This window comes from Pogona vitticeps, chromosome 5 (genome assembly GCF_051106095.1).
Source record: "Pogona vitticeps strain Pit_001003342236 chromosome 5, PviZW2.1, whole genome shotgun sequence".
NCBI classification, from domain to species: domain Eukaryota; kingdom Metazoa; phylum Chordata; class Lepidosauria; order Squamata; family Agamidae; genus Pogona; species Pogona vitticeps.
Genome location: NC_135787.1, coordinates 174,458,113 through 174,479,871, shown reverse-complemented (window position 1 = coordinate 174,479,871; position 21,759 = coordinate 174,458,113). Strand labels below are relative to the sequence as shown.

At 42.5% G+C, this 21,759-nt stretch overlaps 1 protein-coding gene and 1 long non-coding RNA gene across 3 annotated transcripts in view; one reads left to right on the top strand and one right to left on the bottom strand.

Moving 5' to 3' along the window:
• The window catches only part of TMEM178B (transmembrane protein 178B), a 346,918-nt gene that overhangs the window by 209,546 nt on the left and 115,613 nt on the right, over positions 1-21,759 (bottom strand). The window lies entirely within an intron of this gene.
• LOC140707698 (uncharacterized) lies at positions 486-13,928 on the top strand. Its single transcript, XR_012087882.2, has 3 exons — positions 486-12,157; positions 13,417-13,494; positions 13,759-13,928. It is a non-coding gene; the product is annotated as an uncharacterized LOC140707698 (long non-coding RNA).

The window sequence follows — 21,759 nt, the reverse complement described above, 5'->3', positions numbered from 1 at the left end:
AGCTGCCATTGTGCACAGATGTGAGAGTGCTGAATCACTCTGGACATGATGTAATGACTTGAAACCAGGAGAAGACCAGGTGCAAAGCATGAAGTCATCTGTTTTCTGATTGGACAAAATATGCCATGTATATGTATATAAGTGGACTGTGTGTTTGCTTCTTTCTCTTCCTCCACTATCACTTGCTGCCATGCATGCTGCCAGATTGTTCCTGCTGTGCTGTTAAGATATCTGCCTGTATATAACTGTAACTGTAAATACATGTAAATACAACTGTCTTGCAACACAAGAAGAACTGGTAAAGTGTCTTCAATAACTCTGCGTATTTCTACTGTAGCAAAAACCCTAACATATTCCTCCGTGAAACATGCGTGATTTGACATACTATGAGAAATATAGTTGCTGAAGATACTGCTTTAGGATTATAGATCCCAGAGAAGTTACTTTGCTTTCTAGCATCTATGATATTTTTACCAAACTTTTTTTGTTTAAATCCATTTTTCAATTACCAAACCAACATTGCAAACTGCTTACATATGTAAGCACTGCATTAAAATGTCTTTAAATTATAATAGATTAAATCTATTAGCTTCTTTGCTTATAACCCTTCCCTTTGACCTCACCTCCCTTGCAATGCAGCCCTCCAATTGCCATTAGATATGGAAAAAAGGGCCCTTGCCCCCATTCATATCACCTAGCCCTGATCCAGCCCCTATTTGGAGTGCTGTCTGCACATTTCTGAACTGAAGCAAAAAAAAAGCAAGAAGAAATCCAGGAAGCATCACCTGCAGAATTTTCTCTGCTCCTTTTCTTCCGCCCTGCCTCTGATTACTTCTTTCAGTTGATATGAAATGCCGTAATCTCTATTTGCATTCCTGCGAGAAACCACACAGCTAGCCTGGAAAAACGTATAAATCCTATTTCCTTTTCGCATATTCTGACTATCAAGTCCAGGATCTCCCAAGTGTTTGTGCAAGTTGTAATAAACAGGAGATGCAGAGCATTGTCAAGATACAAGGTGAAAAATATTTCTCTATCAAAGAAATGGAAAAACCGAGGCAAGGGGGAAAGGCACTCAACGTAAAGAATCTCCTATAAGGGGAAAGCACACTCAAAGTCACATAGAAAACCTGTTGTAATGTGGTTGGTGCCCTTGAGTGCACGATGGAGGCTTTGAAGAAACAGGACTGCTATTTCTTGGGTGGAGGAGGCCAGGAAACTACAGCCACTTCAAGCTGGCCCATCCAGAATCCTCCTGGGCTGAGGAATCAAATGACACTGACAGGTCAATCCTGTGCTGTTCTCTGATTCAAAACTCATCCATGTGCCACACTGCCCTTTTAAAGGAAGCTACTAGTTGTTGCTCAGGGCTGCCTGTAGACATTTTGCTGCCTGCGGGGGGGGGGGGGGGGAGAGAAGATGACCCCACCCTCAATACTCAAGGTTGAAACCTATGTGCACTGGGGATAGGATAGCATCAGCTTCCAAGCCTAATGTGACAAGGAACCAGTTTAGGGGGTGGAAGACGGTTCTATGGGGTGGGGGAGCAGGAGGGATGGCTGAAATGCTGCCACTATAGCCCCCAAGATCTGCTGTGTGGGATAGTCCCAACACTCTACTTAATGGTAGGGCCAGACTCTTGTACTACCAGGCTACAACCAAGATGAGCGCTGCTTGCCTACCCACGCCATAGGGTACCTGCTTGGTCTTGAGTAGGTGTGGACAGTGTGTGGTCCTTGGGATGCTTCAGAAGTCTCCAGGTACATGGAATCTGTTTTTAGACATGGGGGTAACCCTCCCTGGCAGACCCTTCCCCACCACCACCACATCTCAAAACACAGTCTTTAAATCCAAGAATGGAATTCTGGCTACTTCCTCTCTTTTGGTCCTCATTTTTGGGACCGAGGGCATAATATTGATCCTAGAACTTCTAGAGCTTGCCGACTCATGGCTTGTGAGAGAGAGCCTGACACAAGTTGATACTGTGTGGTCCAGGGTGACCGATTACTCTTCACTATCCAACATCTCATCATCAGAATCCCATTAAAAACTCATCCTCATCATAATCTCTCTTTCAATTGCTTTACAGAGCCAGGATTTCATCCCTTTGCTGGTTAGATTTACAACCTGCATTTATTCTTGGACAGCCTATAATCCACTTGGGCTCATAGTTCTTCTTTAACCTGCCTTTCTCATTCTCTGCTGGATTAACCACTCTGGCTCTTTGACTCACCTAACTTTCAAATATATCACTGTTGTTTTTCTTCTACTGTGCAACATCCTGTGTTTTGATTTTATGCATAGAGAATGGTGCATGGTGTCACAAATGGCCATAGATGCATGACACTTTTTTCGTTTATCACTTTTCTTCTCAAAGCTCCTCTGACAGTTCTGCATCTATTTCAGAATTTTTAAAGTCTATGTGAAAATGTGCAAGCATCTTGGTGCTAATTTACTCTAATGCACTCACTACTACCTCATACTGCATTAATATAATTTTGTTAAACAGCATTTGTGGAATTCTTTTGGTTTCTATTTTTGATCTGCATCTCCCTCAAGTCAGTGGTTCCCAGTCATCCTGAAATCAGCTTACGTATGTGGGGAGAAGAGAACAGCTGCATGCCTCTCATTCCCTCCAGCCACAGGGAATAGAAGACTAAGGCAGGTGTTACAAAACAAGGGCTGGTTTGTAAGAAGGAAGATCATCCTAAAGTGTATGGTGTTGAGTACAACAAGATACACAAAATTTCTCAAACTTTATCACACCCAACATCCATGCAAACGGTGCAACCTAGTTTCGAAGAGCCATTTTTCAACATAATTGTTTTCTTGTGTGTCGCAGACAAATTTGTTGTCAAGAAGAAGGCTGAGGAAATCCATAAGGCTGTACAGAACAAGAGAACAGCCAGCTGTTCGGCAGAGTGAGGTAGCTGCCACAGAAGGCAAATGGTGAAAAGGGAAAAAATTTTAAAGTTATATAATTGTATTGCTGTTTTGTTGTTTTGCTATCGTACTTTTTCTGCCCAATATGAAGTGAGATGTTTGTGGGATTTCCTACTTGAGGTGGTGACTTAGCCACCTTTGGGTGCCCTGTGCCATGATTCACAGTGGGTGGGTAGGAACTGTTAATCAGGTCCTACATTTATGGTACAAGGGTACACTAAACAAAAGGCCTGTGGATATATGAACTGAACTGGCGGGCAGGTATATGTCTGTCTCACTCTCTCTCTCTCTCTCTCTCTCTCTCTCTCTCTCTCTCACACACACACACACACACACACACACACACACACACACACACACACATACACACACTGGTTTCACTACTCTATTTTACCTTTTTTTTCCTTCTGATTTGCCCATCTGGATTCTCCTGGATCAATCTTCCTGCATGTTTCCCTGAATCTTCAGAACCCTGTTCCTTGGGATAGGTAACTCTACACGTTTCTCTTTCTCAATTTTTAGGCCAAAGAGCTGGAACAGAGTGAGCTTCAACAAGAGGACTAGTGGAAGGTTAGGGGAAAATATAGTGCTTCATAAAGGGCTAAATGTGGCTGATTTTGTATAATGGTAATTTCATCTCATACTTGAGTACAGGTTGTTCTGCTTAGCCCTCTTCATTTTACTGTTGCATTGTATTGTGTTAGAAATTCATTTATTTTCCTTTTGTATTTCTGAAGGCTTTCATGGCTGGGATCTAATGGTTGTTGTGGATTTTTCGGGCTCTTTGGCCGTGTTCTGAAAAGTCGAGGTTGTTCTTCCTAACGTTTCGACAGTCTCTGTGGCCAGCATCTTCAGAGTGCTGTCCTCTGAGGATGCCGGCCACAGAGACTGGCGAAAGATTAGGAAGAACAACCTTCAGAACACGGCCAAAGAGCCCGGAAAACCCACAACTATTTTCCTTTTATTTCTTTTATATTGTGTCTTCATTTCACAAATCTTATTCCCTGTTTATCTGCTGTGAATTAAATAAATATTTCCATTAATTATACTGAAAGGCAGCCTACTCTCATTTCTGGTTATGCCCTCCTAGGTAACAGGAACCTCATTTTCAGGAACCACTTTCTGCTCTGCTTTAAGCAAAAGAGTGTAAGAGTTCTGAGTAAAACTGTCCAAGTGGCTAAGGAGACAGAGTAGGAACATGGAACTCTATGTTGTATTATGAAACACAAGATATTTTGCTATTCACCAAATAGAGCTCAGGATTTTCAATAATAAGACTTAATATCTGTATAGCCCTTCTAAGTGACCAACACATACTTTTCAAAAATACTTTTTTCCTTGAAAAAGTAGGACATACATATATCACAATGGATAATGGATGCAGAGATTTCTTATGGAAAATTCTTAACTTGGGGCAATTCACCTCCAAATGTTACGCCTGTTGCATAACCAAGCAACTGGATTTTGGCCATTGTGTAATTTCCAGGAGTGCATAAAAGCTCTGTCGTACCCTAGAACTGGGCTCTGTGTATTGCCCAAAATTACCTTGGTGTTATTAACTCTGTGAAAATGCAGCACACATTCCATATACGTTGGATTTTGCTTTTGAAGAAAAGCAAGGAGGTCAGTTTTCAGAGGGCTGGGGAGTGGCAGCCACAGAACATGCCTCACAATGACTGACAGGGTAAAACCCTGCTGTCTTTGCAGAGAAACAGACTATAGAGATCTTCTTTGCCTTAGTTCAAAGATAAGACTTTGTGGTTAAACTGTTGGACTGCAGCCAATACTGCGCTCACGACCTGGGGTTCAATCCCAGGTAGCTGGCTCAAGGTTGACTCAGCCTTCTATCCTTCCGAGGGCAGTAAAATGAGTACCCAGCTCGCGGGGGGGGGGGCAATGTGTAGCCTGCATAATTAACTTGTAAACTGCCCAGAGAGTGCTTGAAGTGCTATGGTGCGGTATATAAGCAGCACGCTTTGCTTTGCTTTGCTTTTTGTTTGTTTGTTTGGCAGTCATTGGCCAAAATCCTCTTGCACTCGTACACTAGTGGAACACAAACAGCTTATTGTCTCAAGTTAAGAAGTCATAATAGACATTATTTGTTGCTCATTGACTCAGCACACAATGGATAATGTCTATAGTGATTTCTTAACTTGAAGCAATTTATTAAACCAGCATAATTACACAAGACATTTTTGTCAGTTACCACCAAAATGGTAGGGATGCATATAACACATTACAATGTAATGTTTCACTTTTAAGTCTTGAATTAAATTACTGGTCGCACAACATAAAAGACAACGAAACACCTGAAGCAGTGCCACAGCAAAAGCAGAAAAAGAATGTAAACTGCTGATAAATTAACCCAGTACAACATCACCCATATGAAATCCAGCAGGGCTGTCATATTTTCCCCCCACAGAAATGGAACCCTCTGATTTGAGTACCTGGCTATCAAGGCAGCCATTCCACCTACCAGCTCATATATCTCTACAGTAAACAGACAGGGAACAGCAACACAAACAGACACTGTCTCTTTGTCTCTTAAACACACACAACACTTACACATACACTGAGGGAGCTCTTTTTGTGCCGACAGCTTTTATGATCTTTCAAATTGCTTCTGTAAATGCAATTGTTTCTTTTCTGTCAAAACACTAGGAAAGAAGTTCTCTCTTCAATGGCAGATTCTTAGCAGGAAAGAGGGGCTACAAGCAGTTTAATATGATTCCGGAGTCCATTTTCTCATCCTTATCAGAGCTATGGGGCAAAACTGGGTTCCAGGTGGCCTCATGGCCTTCTATTGATTCCCTCCTAACACCTCAAAGAAAAGAAGCCAGTAGAAGCAGGAGGAGGGGGTGTAAGAAGGACCAGTACCATTGCCAAACCCCTGAAACCAGAAAACATGTCCATCATGAGAGAGTTTAGTCCCAATGGAATCAGAGGAAATAAGCTTTAGGCATGTCTGTCAACCCTTCCCATTCACAGAATGTCTATATCTCTTGTCACAATAATCCTGAGACATGAATATAGAATAACATGCCAGTCTCTCCCACTGGTCTCAGTAATAGCTTGCTATTTATAGACTTCACATTTATATTGCAAAGTGATCCAAAATGAATGGGCTTTTCAAATCTCCAGCATTGAAGACATGTTTATTTAAAGATATTTTTAAAATATACTTCTTCAGGGAGATTGAAAATTTGAAATGACTTTTACTACCCTGCTTCCCCGAAAATAAGACAGGGTCTTATATTAATTTTTGCTCCAAAAAAAAAAAAAAAACAACCCACATTAGGGCTTATTTTCCAGCGGATGTCTTATTTTCATGTACAGCAATCTATATTTATTCAATTACAGTCATGTCATCTTATTCTGGTTGCTGCACAAGAGTGGAGGCAGGGTTTCACTTAACTGGGGGTTATTTTGGGGGTAGGGCTTATATTACGAGCATCCTGAAAAATCGTACTAGGGCTTCAGGTTAGGCCTTTTCGGGGAAACAGGGTGCCATAACTGTCACTGGGTTCAAGCGATTCAAAAAGCAGATACAGTACACATGAATTACACCCATAGTTCATAAGTATGAGTTGCCCACTTAATAAATTGAGTTGACCCACATATTCATCACAGCAAAAAAACCCCACACATTTTGACCAAATAATCAAGTTTGAAGCAAGAATCAAACCATGTTCTCAAACCTCAGCCCAAACCTCTCCCAACACAACTTTCACACTTTGCAACAAAAGAGTGATGACAAGACAGCCATTAGGTAGGATGTTTAATTCCTCAAAAAGATGGATCTCCAGATGCAACAGCTCCATTCACTTAAACAGAAGCTCACGACAAAGTTTAATATACAGTAAAATGTTGATGCAAAATTAAAGATTTTTCATGAGAGCACTACAAAGAACCAGTTTTAAAGATGTATGCATTAAAAAGGAACAATTATGTGCCCTCAATAAAAGACTGTCAATCTTCAGTTCCCAAATGCCGTTGGATTTAGAAGTCTCCACTGTATGGATGGTGTTCAGGGACTTGTGGAGTTGTAGTTCAACAAAATCTGGGCACCTAGACGTAGGGACCAACATCGTCAACTAACCAGAGAGGTCCCAGTATTGGTTTTACTACACCATATGAACAAAGGGCTTATCTAAACAGGCTCATTGGAATGGGTTGGATCAGGTCAAATGCGGTCTCTAGCAGTCATGTTGGAGGTCCAGTATACCATTTGGTACAATCCTCTCATCCAAATGGCATATGCACCTCAAGCAACCCTATTTGGTCCAGCTCCTCCCCCTGTCAATTTCCTACCTAGTTCATGATATTAGCAAATTAAACACAGTGGTGGTTTTGGATGCTGTTGGGTTCTCAACCCAACCTTTAAGACAAAGAAAAAAAAGGGGGAGAATTCCCTTCATTGCCCCCTTCTGTCTCCTTTCACTTCTGAGAGGAAGTTTTAAATTTTTTAATTGCTTAATAAGTGGTGCAGTGCATCAGTGCTACACTAATACAGTAAAAAGTTAATTTCCTCCACTCCTACACAGAAGAGAGTGTTTCATCTGCTAATATTGTGAAGTGGCTATCTTCCCATGCTGCTTCATGACATAGGAAATTGACATGGGAAGGATTCTTGACAGCCAAAGGCTTGCTTTGGTTCATTTCCAGCAATCACATAAGCTGGAAGCAAATCATAGCAGAGTGATCCTACCCACAAAACAAGAAGAAGAAGAAGAAGAAGAAGAAGAAGAAGAAGAAGAAGAAGAAGAAGAAGAAGAAGAAGAAGAAGAAGAAGAAGAAGAAGAAGCCCCTGACAATGATCCAGAAATATGCAAGTAGGAATGCTCTGGGGACAAGCTTGTTTGCTCCAGTGATTATGTTGTGCGATTGCTGGATAGGAGTGCACCAGTCAGTCCCCACAGCTGACCAAACAGCAGGCTAAATGCCCATGTGGTCACATCCCAACTCTGCCAAGAAACACAAGAAGACCTTGGTCTATAGAATCAGACCAAAACACTGTCTAAGCCAACTTCCTCTTCATTGACCTACTTTGACCAACTAAAGCCCACATTTATGGCATGAAGGCAGTATCCATGACTTGCCATAGCTAATAAGGAATTAGTAGTAACTCTGAGATCCTATTATCAAAGAGCTGTATATACCTCTAAATGCTGTGAATTTGTATATTTTTCCTTCAGAGATGTCTAAACTATTGGCCATCACCACTTTTAATGGAGTTTTCAGCCAAACATATTGTTGCTTCCCAGCCCCACTTCCTCCCGGGGGTGCCCACTCAGAGGCAGCACCTTGGCTTCTCTGCCCCACCTCCTCTGGGTGCTGATTCTGAGTGGGCACCCGCCAGAGGAGGTGGAGCAGAGAAGCACCGAACACCTGTTTTGGCCGAAAAATGAACTGCCATGAATCGCTAGTATGGAGCACTAATTCATGGGCAAAGAGGTATATAGGAGAGGATGCTGTCCATTATGATAACATGGGACTAGGCAGCTTGCTCCTCCCTGCCCCACCCCCACCCCCAAATATCTGCAGATGTCCTTGCTTGGAACTGTGCAGGCTGTAGTCTACTTCCCATTCACAATGGCCCCCTGTACTGTTCAGAGAGCCCTTGATATGCCCAGAAAACCCCCTGCTGGAAATCATTTCAGCCTAAAAACGGACAACCACATCTCCAGAACCTTCAAGGTTGTCCATTCTGATGGTATCCTAGGCCCTATGCACCCTATTTTGGGCCCAAATGCCATTTGTCACATCTGGCCATCTGGTCACATCCAGTTTTGAAAAAACAATGGATGTAATATGGAGGTCTAGGGAATATGGGATGGAGGCCCGCCACAGCTGTCTACCTTTCAAATGGAAGATGCCTCTGAATTGAGGACTGCCTTTCTTAAATATGACACATGGGCATCTTAAGTATCTGTTACTGTAATATTTATATTTACTGTATGATGACATAAATCCTACCATTCTGCTTGTGCAGGATCCAAGGCAGCTCATGAGAAGAACTGAAAACACATACAGCTAAAACAACAGTAAACTGGTAATTAAAGCACATTAAATGAGTTTTTAAAAGCACTGAATTAAATCAATTAAAATGTATATTTAAAAGCATCACAAGAGAAACAAAAGATACAACAGCTATAAATAGAAAACCTTTCCTCAATAGCCACTTACTAGTCAAAGGCCTATTGAATTTAAAAACATATATTTGACTGCTCATGCAAAGGAAACAAAGATGAGAGGGATAATTTAACCTCCTTTGGAAAATAATCTCACAGCTTGAGAGGAGGACTTGAAAAGCCTTTTGATGCAGCAGTTAAACTGCAGCACTGCAGTTAAGACTCTGCACAGGACCTCAATTTGATCTTGATGGGTTCAAGGTTCACTCAGTCTTTGTTCTTTGTGAGGTTGGTAGATTGGATACCCAGCTCATGGGGGTGGGAGCAATGTGTAACTTGCATAAATAAATTGTAAACCATTCAGAAAGTGCTTCAGGCATTATGGGGTGGTATATAAGCAGTAAGCTTTGAGAAAGCCCTCTCTCATTTCTTTACCACATATAACTGCCTTAGCAGCACATCCCATAGCAAGCAGTTAGACTGAAAAGGAAGGGGTGATTGGAGATAGGAGAAACCCTACAGCCAGTTCTTCATTATCTAATTGTATTTCCAAAAAGAAAAAGAGGGGAAAAAATTTTCACAAGCTGATCATGATTCTTCTTCCTAGGAACTGAAACACAAAATTGACAATGAGGAGATGAACCAGTAGTGGGTCAGTAATTATATAGAATAATATATTGCAAGACAGAACCTTCATCAGCACATTCCTATACTCAGTGCAGCAAATGATACAGAACACTGTGCTAATGAAATATTTGTAAGATGTGCCTCACCAATCCCAGGGTTGTATGCATTATTTTCTCCCACCAACACTTCCACACCACACACCCGACTTCATAAAAATTGCTAAGCTAGTACTATAGGGATATTCATATTGGTTCCTAAGAGTTATTGCCTTAACTTGAGAGAGATGAGTCTTAAATTCAATAATCTCATGAGCGGTTCTGTGCCGCGTTATAGGATGGAACATGGGTCAGCTGCTGACACAGAAAATGATGCCATTACCAGAACATGGAAATGTGGTTCTTTTCTTGACTACAATTTCCAGAAATCGGAAGGGAAATGTTTCCAGGCTCTGACCAACACACGCAAGTGGAAAGGCAGGGAAAATGCTAGCTAGTCACCAACCTAGTCTTCATACTGATAACTTCCCAGAGGTTGCTCCATGATGTCAGCTTGAGCAAAGGGCATTCTCATCACCCATGTCTCCTTCTAGAAGGCCTCATGCTTCTCTTCTAGGGAAAAAAATACTCTTGATTTGGAGGGGTGGGGGCGTTCTCTGAATCCCGCCTCCATCTTTGTCCCATCCTGCTTCCCTATTCGGTTGTGACACTTTGCAGTGCTTGTTTACCCCACATTGAAATGTGTGCACATTTTGGAACATTTTCCATAATGTGTCCATCTATTTCCATGTTTCACCTAAGGTACACATTTAAGCGGGACGTGGTGGCGCTGCGGGCTAAACCGCAGAAGCCTGTGCTGCAGGGTCAGAAGACCAAGCAGTTGTAAGATCGAATCCACACGACGGAGTGAGCGCCCGTCACTTGTCCCAGCTCCCGCCAACCTAGCAGTTCGAAAGCATGCAAATGCAAGTAGATAAATAGGGACCACCTCGGTGGGAAGGTAACAGCGTTCCGTGTCTAAGTTGCACTGGACATGTGCCCATGGAAGATTGTCTTCGGACAAAACGCTGGCTCTATGGCTTGGAAACGGGGATGAGCACCGCCCCCTAGAGTCGAACACGACTGGACAAAAATTATCAAGGGGAACCTTTACCTTTACCTTTTACACATTTATTTAGGTCATTTGCTGAATGTACACATTCCCCCCTCCCAAATACTCACTTTTGCTTGACTTTGCCTGTTACCCCCACTGTGCCCATCATTGGCTGTTATGCCTTCCATTCTACCTATAGTAACGGATACCCACCATCAATTGACATAGGGCAGACTGCATGGAACATACAACCCTGTCTTCCAACAGAGGTTAAAGCCATCACTGGTTACTCTCACCCTACCCAAAGCTTCCCTCAACTACGCTCTGAAGCATCTGTGGCCCTGTGCCTCATAGTAAGACCTGCTTTGGATTGGGCTCCTACCCCTCCCATATCTCAAAAACATAGACAATAGGGTGTCAACATTGATTGTAGCATTGACAAGCTGTTGGACATGGTGACCTTTAGGTTCCCTGCCAAAGGCATGGGTGGTCCTGTGACTGATTTCCTGCTCCCAAGACAAAAATTTAGGATGGGTTGGTTTTCTGCCCCAACATGGGCTTCACTGGCCCCCCAAATTCTTTTTAGAAGGAAAGCAAAACTGTGAAAATGCTGAAAGTGTGCAACTTTGAGGTTGTGAACAACTTTAGGGTTGGAGGTATCTTGTTTAATGCAAAATTGTGATTCCTGGTAGTTTCCAGGTGTGGAAATAGCACCCCAAAAACACCTGTAAGGGGAGGTGGTTCTGAAAAAAGCAAAAAATCTGGAAAGCATGAGGCCTCACGGGGCACACAGGCTGCTTCTGCTCTGAAGCAGTGGTTTCCAACTTTGGATCCCTAGATGTTTTTAGACTACGGCTTCCAGAAATGCTGACCAGAACAGCTGGTAGTGAAAGTTTTGTGAGTTTTAGTCAAAGAACACCTGGAAGGTTGGAAATCATTGCTCTAAAGGCTTGGGTATTTTCTGGTTAGGGTAAAGTTCAAGGCTCCAAATGAGTTAAGGAAGCAGGTAGAGTTTGAGGAGTAGTTGGTAGAACTGGCAAGGGTGAAGAAATGGAGGAACTTTCCCAGTGTGAGAAACAAAGAAAGGCAAAGTGAGAATCAGAGTCTGGGAACTACACAGGAAGTTGCCCACCTCAAATCTGTTAACAAAAGCAAATTTACAAAGGGACTGGAAAAAGAAAACAATAATGAATCACAGCTTTGCCACCTTATCCCCACCCACCCCATCCTCTCATAGCTATCCAAGCTTCTGGCAGAAAGGACTTAGAACACAACAGAAGAGTTCCATAAAATTCTGGAATGCAAAACTTCATGGCAGGGTGCTTTCTATGCTGTTTGGAAGATTACTGAAGCTGTGGTCGAAAGAGGTGGGTTTGCTCTGTACCCCTAATGAGCCAGTGACACTCACACCCATTTCATCCACCTAAGTTCTTATCTTCACTTCCATGGCTCTGTCGCAGATACTCTTTACTTTGGTTATACTGGAAGGTGGCAAAATATAGGGAGCTTGCTAGGGTGCAGGTGGGGCAAGGTGGAAAACGGGATATTCATTTCTAGGACCATTTTAGGATCAGCCCTGGATACGTACAGTTTAAGAACTCAAATGGTGAGTGGCCTCTAACCCCCCCCACCCAATCCAAATAAATTTCAAGTTTTACATAATCGTTAGAATAATACATTTCTTTAGCAATGCTATAGCAACTCTCAAAGCTGAGATAGCTCAGCGCAGCTTAATCTGGCCAGAGCACAGAGTGCTGTCCTCTGAAGATGCCAGCCACAGAGACTGGTGAAATGTTAGGAAGAACAACCTTCAGAACATGGCCAAAGAGCCCGAAAAACCCATAACAACCATTAATCAGGCCTTGTTAAGGGTGCAAAAAGAAGTGATTTATTGTAAATATGAGTGGTTCCTATAATAAAAGATTTCAGCATATTCTCCCTTTCAAATGGTTTATTAAATCTTATGAACTATTTCCCACACTCAACTTAGAAATATACAAAAATTCTAGGATATGAGCAAGCCGGTGGCCCACTCTTGGCCTCTTCCAGAACATTCCATTCGACCTTCTCTTTCTCCTTTTGGTTTCCAACCTACAGTCAACATTCTGTGGTTAGTTACTGAGCATATTCAGCTTCCAAGGGGTGTTCAAGAGGGAGTTCTCCCCTTAGGGCCTTTTTTTTTTAAAAGGACCATCTTCTCCGGGAAAGGTGGAGAGCGAAGAATGGTGGGTCAGGGTGGGTGGAGATGGAAGCACCTTGAAGTTCACCAGATGCCGTGAGCAAAGCACCTCTTTCCAAGCATTTGTGGAGATAACAGAGTCCTCTTAGAAATGAGGTTTCAGAAAGCCATCTTGCTAAGCTGATAACAGGAGCAAAAGCTTCTCATTATCTCATTTTAATGACTTGACTAGGCAAAAGGTCTCCATGATCTCTAAGGCAATAATTGACCTCAAGGGGAAAAAATGATCACTCCCCAGATGGTTTCTATTGATGTATAAGATTCTATTCAAATGCAAAAGATGTGATTTGGTTTCCTAACACTGTCCACAAACATCTCTCTCTCTCTCTCTTTTTTTTGGGTTTTTTTTTTTTGTTTTTTTGGTTTTTTTTTTTTTTTTGTTAACAGGAAGGTGGTGAGAAAATATGCCCCCATCCTGCCAGAATGATATATTTCTCACTATATGCAAGTTCGAGCTGGATTGTTGTATGTTTTTCCCCAAACCTGGAAAAGTTTTTTTGACAGAATATAATTCCCAGAATTTTTCATGTTGGCTCAGGGATTCTGTACTTCCCAGAGACATAACTTCCTGCAGATCTATCCTCCATGAATTCTTCTGATCTATTTAATATTTTTCATCTGTAATACCAGTGTTTGTGTGACATGTGCAGGCCATGTAACCTGCAAAGCAAGAATGTTCTGTTAAACCTTTGAAATGTACATTTCAGGTTTCTGACTTTGTATTTTTAGCACAAGAACCTGCCATCTGGATGAATCTCTGAGAAGAACTGGATCCTCTGGGATTAAACCATTTTGGAACCTGGTTATAATCTAGACATTACAAGCACTTTTTCCTTTTCCTTTTGCCTTTTGCAATCAGGACACTGATAGCTCTTCTAGTAGAAATAAATTTGCAAGCGTTAATGTCTGGTTGTTGGTTGGTTTTGCTGCTCCCATCCTGGGATACCATGATATACACTGGTTTTGTGTGCATTAAATTAGTAGTCCTCAGTCTTTGGCTCTCTAGATGTTGTGGAGTTCAGTTCTCAGAATCACTTACAGCTGGTCCTGCTGTCCAGGAGGTGAAGTCCAAAATTCTCAGAACAATGGTTCCTATAATGTACTTGGGTAACCTAAGTGTTTATGGACTGCAATTCCCAGAAAGCCTGTGGTGAAGAATTCTGGGAGCTGCAGTCCAAGAACATCTGGGTCACCTAAAGTTGGGAACCACTGTTCCAGAGGACCAAAGGTTGTAAGACAGAACCTAAATCCTGGGCTGAATTTCGATAGGAATAATCATTATAAAACAAAATCATAATTAAATTTTTAATACTGGTAGGTGAAAATTGTGGCCCTCTAGATATTGTTGGATTACAAATCCCATTATTCCTGACTATTGGGCACTGGTAGGGGCTGATTGAATAGGTAGTCCAACAACACCAACAGTTCTAATTAGATGTATGAATGGACCTATCCATTTCTAGCCCAGGCCAGTTTCAGGTCTGTTCAATGTATGTTCTTTCTTTCCATTTCTGCATGATATTTGGACATAAATTTTTCAAGAAAACATTGGAAAAATATAGTAAAATTAAACTTCCATAGAATTTAATCCAAAATAAAATATTAGAAATTGTATTGCAAAATACAGTCAGGAAAACCAAAGAAGAGCTTTGATCTGATATACTGTATTAATCTAGAATATCCACACCATCTCAGTTTACTTTAAGAATGTGGGGAAAACAAAATCTCTTGAGCACCTCTCATTGTAATAAGAAGTTTCCTTCTGTTTTGGCATCCCATAAAATCAGAAAGTTATGGACTGAAAAATGCCTCAAGTAAACGCATCATCTTTTAACAGGTGCAATGGAAGGTGGAGGGTGGGGGACACATACGGAATGTCAAGGAGAGAAGAGAATGAATTTATGGTCTGTGTCTGGCAGATAGCATACAGAAGCTTTCACTGACAGAGCAGTCATCTCCAAGCTGGCTTCAAGGAAAAAACAAGGGCACTGGTTTATTGGGGATGAGAAAGTGATTAATAAAGGGGCTCTGTCAAAGAATGCAAGCATAAAGCATGATGGATCACAATTCTGCCCAGGGAGATCTAATTTCTTCACGGTCCCCCACCATAACCCTCAGTATCTCCCTGTCTCTTCTTTAAAAAGTTCCCCTACCAGCTTAAGAGGCTTGTGATGAGGCAGTGGGGGAGGCAGCCTTGCACCCCAAATATTGGGGGAAAAGATGCTCCTGTGTTCCCATCTGCAAGCTGTCTGGGATGGTCTTCATAGAGCAGATGGATGTCTATGTATACCTATTCCAATCACTCACTGTTGCCACATCTTCCGGAACGCCATCCCTGTGAGCGTCATTGGCTACCTTGCTAGGCTGTCTTAGTGGGGCAGAGACTTTGAGTACTCTTATGTCACATAATATCCTTAATACCTGAAGAAATTCCAGCCAAGGTAGTTTCTGTTGTCACAGGACACCGGAGTGTTTTTTGCATAGCAGTCCAGCTTTTACCTAACTGTTAAAGATCCAAGAGTTGTTTCTGTTCCATGCATCTTAATCCCAACATCAACAAAAACTCAATTTTATTTTTAAAAGAATAAAAAATTGGTGTAGTAGGTGCCCACCACTGTCACACAGAGGTACAGCTAGAGTTCTATTGCAAGGAAAAAGACACAAAAGCCTTAAACATGCTCAGGCATACATCCATTAGGAGACATTTCTGGAACAGGTCCCTCCAAGGGAGTATGTTGAAGATAGAGGGTGGAATATGTAGATATAAGAACATAAGAACAGCCATAAGAACATAAGAAGAGCCAAGGGCCCATCTAGTCCAGCTTCCTATATTTCACGGTGGCCCCACCAGATGCCTCTGGGAGCACACGAGACAACTAGATACCTGTCTCCTGATACTCCTCCCCTGCATCTGGCATTTTGAAGTCCAAAAGTGCTGGTTTTCATCTCCTATGAAGCTATAGCATAGGCTGGTTAGAACTGATAGGCATTGCAATCCAACAAGTCAATGTTGCCCACCTCTGCCTGGAGCAGGTTCCCACACACTCTTAGCAAGAAAGATCCCATCTTTGGTATAAGACAGTTTCTCATGTCCTCCCCCCATGCTAACAACCTCTCTCTCCCAAAATACATACCTGTCCTTGGACTCCTTATGGATTAGGGCCAACCATTCACTACTCATTGCTTGATGTTTTGTTTTTGATAGTCCTTATTTGTTGATGTAACACAGCAAAAATTTCACAAATAACTTGTCCTCTAAAAGCAAGGTGGTGCACAAGAGAGCCATCAGATGGTTCCACATACACCCCACCTTACCCACCTGCAGCCCATAGCCCTATGGAAAGGGCTTTTTCAAGACAGAACTGTGTGTGTTTTCTGTTATCTAGAGCGGTGGTCTCCAACCTTGGGCCTCCTTCAACTCCCAGAAATCCTGGCCAGCAGAGGTGGTGGTGAAGACTTCTGGGAGTTGTAGTCCAAGAACATCTGGAGGACAAAGGTTGGGGACCACTGATCTAGAGAATCTTTCCCCTGTGTAAAAGGTCAGACTTTCCACTCAGCCCCTAGAAAATCTGCAGTATTGCCGATGGTGCTAATTTGGTGGTCCTGGAGTTTCAAGGTCCAGCCCTGGAAACACTCCAGCTCTCCTTTAAGAAGTGCATAAAGAGCTGCATGAAAGCATAAGACCCTAAGAAAAGCCATGCTAGATCAAACCACCAACACCCTGTTCTGGTTGTATAGAGTCCAGCCGGTTGCCTATATTGAGTGATGGCCCAAGTTCTCCCATTGTTCAAGGTAAGAGAAGCATTTCTGCTGTCACCTGCCTGTGTGTGCCTATTGGTTCCACTTCACCTCCCATCTCTATTGGCAGTTGTTGCTTGTTCTCATTATAGGCATTTTCTCTGCTGGCCAGCCAACCAGTCAACCGCTTTGCAGACGTGCCAGCTGCTCGAAGCAGCCTGTGCATTTCTAAGTGGTACCTCAATGGCTTTGCTTAAAAGTAAGCTACATCCTATGAGCAGCTGGCAATCCTACATAGAATAGAACTATCTTCCTATTGGAGATAACAGCAAGGAGGAGGAGGAGGAGGGAGACGGGGATGATCAAATGAGGATTAGGAGGAGCAACCACCACACAAGAGGGAGGAGAGGTGATGGCAGGGTGGGGCATGTAGGTGGGCTAAGTCACAGCTCAGGCTGGGATCCTTTCAGGAGGACGGCAACATGGAATCCTGCTGCCTGAGGTGGCCACTTCATCCTGCCCAAAGACAGGGCCAGCCCTGCTTGAGGGCCAGAATTCCAAGAGATACCTCCTGTCTTCCATCCCAGTGCTACACCTACAGCAAGAACCACACCTGTTGCAGTCCCTTCCATTGAATCACCTCTTCAGGAATGCCCCCTGATATTGCTACGTTCACAGCAACATTCACCTATTCATTCCTAATTTGAACCCACGTCCCTGCCCTTGTTTGAACCCTTCAGCACCTACAGGCAGCCACAAGACTGATTCCAACTAAGAAAAATTGGGGATGAATCATTTGTTCAGTTTTGCATTTTAACAAGAACTTCCCCAATTTAGTACCTTCAAACAAATTTGCAAATGGAAGTCCATTGTTCCTTCAGAGCTCTCTCTGTTTTGTGGTGTTCTTGGACGCTTGGTGGGGAGGGGTGCTTGTTTGCTGTAGGAAAATTCATATGTTTGCATATATCTAGAGACTTCCACTACAACCAGGAGTTTTCAAGTTCATTAAGGATAAAAAATTCTTCATATGTAGCTTGATAGAGTGTTAACTGGATTCTCTGGACAGGCAGCAGTGAGTGGACAGCCTTATGTCACTTGTCAGCAAATCTCAATGACAGCACACAGGCAATGTAGACATTTATAAATGTACTTCATTTTTAGAGTACAACCCACAGGTCTGGAGAATACAGGGCAACTACCTCAAGCTCTGAAAAAGGCAAATTGGTAGAGAAAGTGACGCTGATGAATATGGCATCATCTGTCCCATAGATAAATAGCTTTGTGCATTTAGCCCTGTCAATTAATCACATCTAATGGGCTGAAACTTAACAAAACTGCATTTCAGTGTGAATTTCCCCAATTCCCCCCCCCCCCCGCTCAAAAAATATTCTAATCACCTCTCAGTAATCCTTCAAAATGTGCAGTTCTCCAAATTTTGCAGGGGAGTTCTCCACTCAAAACACAGGATGAAAAAGGCTTCTATTAGATTCTTATACAATGTTGGCATGCACCAAATTCACCCAAACACGGAAACAGGTACAATTTTTTTAGCATGTATACATTACTGAAACAGTGACATCTACATTGGCTTGGGCATATCGTGAGATTGGCTGATGGTCGGATTCCAAAAAATCTTCTGTATGGAGAATTAGTGCAGGGAAATCACCCCAGAGGGAGACCACAGCTGTGATACAAGGACATCTGCAAGCGGGATCTGAAGGCCTTAGGAACAGACCTCAACAGATGGGAAACCCTGACATCTGAGTGTTCAGCCTGGAGGCAGGTGGTGCATCATGGCCTCTCCCAATTTGAAGAGACCCTCGCCCAGCAGGCTGAGGCAAAGAGGCAGTCACGAAAACAGCAAAATCAGGGAGCTAGAGGGGGTATAAATTGTATTTGTCTTCAGTGTGGAAGGGATTGTCACTCTCAAATTGGCCTTCTCAGCCACATTAGACGCTGTTAAGAGTCCTCCATAGAGAGCACAATACCATAGTCTCTCAAGACTGAATGGTGCCTAATCATTGTCAAACATAATTGGCATATAAAGGCGGGGATTAAGACAGATATCTGGAAAAATGTATTTAAATGTTCTTAGGATTGGTACAAACAAAATTCTCAGGCTTCAGGGTAAACTGTAATCTGGAAAAAGCTATTGATCTTTGGGGCAAACAGAATTTGGGAATGAAAAATGAGATAATCTGAAACATGTTTGTTTCTCCATCTTTAATTAGAACCGACAACTGTGCAACAGTACCCTCCCCCAACCTGGTCAGGAAATAAACAGCCTCCTTTTTTTCTGCTCTCATTTTTCATAATTTTGGCTCTCCTTATTGGCCCAGTCTTCTTCCCCTTCACTCCCAAAGAAACCCTTTATAAAAACCTGGATGCGACCAGCTGAATAAATTATAGATACAATAAGCATAAGCAATCCACATTTCATACTTCGTTCTGCTTGTATAATTTGGCTTTTCTTAATTACGGTCGCACTACAATGAGCTCGAAGAAAAGATGGAATACTGCCGAGCTTAGCACCCATTACAAGGCACAGTTGAACACTGTAGCTCAAAATGAAAATTGGTCATTTTCAGAGCCTCACGATTTAATTCATGGCCCCACCCATCCTCTCCAATGCAAGGGACAGGTGCTGCTCATGCCAAGAAGAAAGCCCATCGGCACCCATGGCTTGCCTCTCTTAAGAGCCATATCGACTTCCTTTTCCTGACATGAAGCTTTTGCTTCTCAACAGCAGCAAGTAAAATCTAGCTATTGAAGAGCCAGTTGAATTGTGTTTGGTCTCATTCATCACCAATGAAATTGTCAGGAAAGCTATAATTGGAGGCTTTTTCTTCCCCGAGATGATGTATGAAGTGGAGAGGGCTGAAATTTGCATTTGAAGAGCTGACAATTAGAATGATTACTTTTAGGAGGGACGAAGTACATTCAGCGTGGAAGCCAAGAAAATTCGGAACTTTCTATATGCCCGTTTTTTGTAGAGTTATTTTTTGAGCATCCAAGTTTCCTCGTTGCTTCTTTCTTCACCACATTTCATCAGTCACTATTCGTAGCAGCAGTACGGGTGCACACCATATGAGGCACCTGGGTTGAATATAATATATAATAATTGTGTGCTGTCAAGTCAGTTCTGACTAGAGATGGGCACGAACGGCCATACCAGCAATTCATACTAGTTCGTCCTTCAACTAAACAGGTGTTTGGCACTTCCAAGCCCCATCTATTCTGGCAGGCAACCATTCAGAGGCAGTGCCTGGAGGAGGCATGCAGGTACATATCCATCACTAATTTATTGACATCTCTTTTGAGATCATCCAAACTGGTATCCATAAACTGCATTTTGTTGTAAGTGGTTCCACAGTTCATGCACTATATGGAGATCACCATTTAGGAGTGTGAAAGCTGGACAGTAAAGAAAGCTGATGGGGAGGAAATGTTTCATTTGAAATGTGGTTCTGGAGGAGAGCTTTGCAGATACTCTGGGCTTCTAGAAAGATGTCCAAGTGGGTCTTAAATCAAATCAAGCCCGATCTCTGGAGGCAAAAATGTTGAAGCTGAGGCTGTCCTACTTTGGGCACATCATGAGAAGGCAGGATTCTCTGGAAAAGACAATAATGCTTGGAAAGGTTGAAGGCAACAAGAAAAGAGGAAGATCAAATATAAGATGGATTGGCTCCTTAAAGGAAACACAGGCTTGAGTTTGCAAGAGCTGAGCAGGGCAGTTTGGGACATTTTGGAGATTGCTCGTTCATAGGGTTGCCATGAGTCGGAGGCAACGTGGCGGCATACGTCGACAGCAAATTTATTTAAAAACACAGAACCAGGAAAGTTTTATTTAAAAGGCCACTGCTAATGTTGGCTGTGGGATTATGGGAGAGGTAGTCCAAAAAAATTTAATTTCTCATGTTTTGTCAAGCAGCAAGGTTGACTGGGGAGAGTCTTCCCAATGGCTGCACTTTTTTTTTAATCAAACGGGGGATTTATTGCAGTGCATTCATTGCTGGCACAATGAGAAGTATTCTAGTTCTAACAGAAGGAACCCCAGTTGTGTGCTGAAAACACAACATCTTCTCAGTGAGAGTCAGGGGTTTGGATGTTCACTTTTAAGAAGAATGAATGCAAGGCTATCTATAACTGAGCAGTGATGGCACGATGCTCATCTGACACCCAGATCATTATCCTACTGTTGCTCAGCTATGCATGGCTTCAATGTCAGGTCATCATTATACTCATTCTTCTTAAAAATTATTGTCCAAGCTGGAGATGGAATCTGTGTGAGAGATCAGGGGTGGACAAGGTGTATTCAGGATATTCAAGGACATTAGCGGTGGTGGTGGTGGCCAAAATTAAAAATTAAAGCCAAAATTAAAAATTAAAAAAATCGAAACCTGAAAAGGATGTCGTCACTTCTTGTTTTGACTCTCCATCCTCTCCCCCCTCCCCTTGTTTCTGGGCTTAATACAGTCTCCAAAGGGTTCTGAGGATAAAAAAAACTGGTTTCCAGCCCCATGAAATTTGATGACCTTTGTTCCAGACACAACTAGAAGTTACTAGGTACAAATAACACAGTTACTGTATGTGGAAATAATTACTTTTACAGTAACGATGGGATACTTCCCAGATAGACCAAAAGGGGGAGCAGGGTATACAGGCAGAAGAGAAAGAAAAAGAATCTTTACTGTCATGTATGAGGGAGGTGGGACTAAAGGGAGAGAATAAGAAAAGGTGGGAAAAGGGAAGGAGGATGGTAGAATCAGAGAGAGATAGGGCTGGGGAAGATTATAAGAAGGGACGAGCCCTTATCCCTTGGATGGGGATGGATCTGGACAAAGGAACCTTGGACCGATAGATGGGAGAGAATCAAGGTTCCCAGGGTAGAGGCCAATTACAGAAGAAGATCTGCCATTCCCATTCACCCTTCCTACTGGGAAGAAGTGGAGGCTAAGGAGTGGAGGAAAAAGTTAAGAGAGGAGAGGGAGA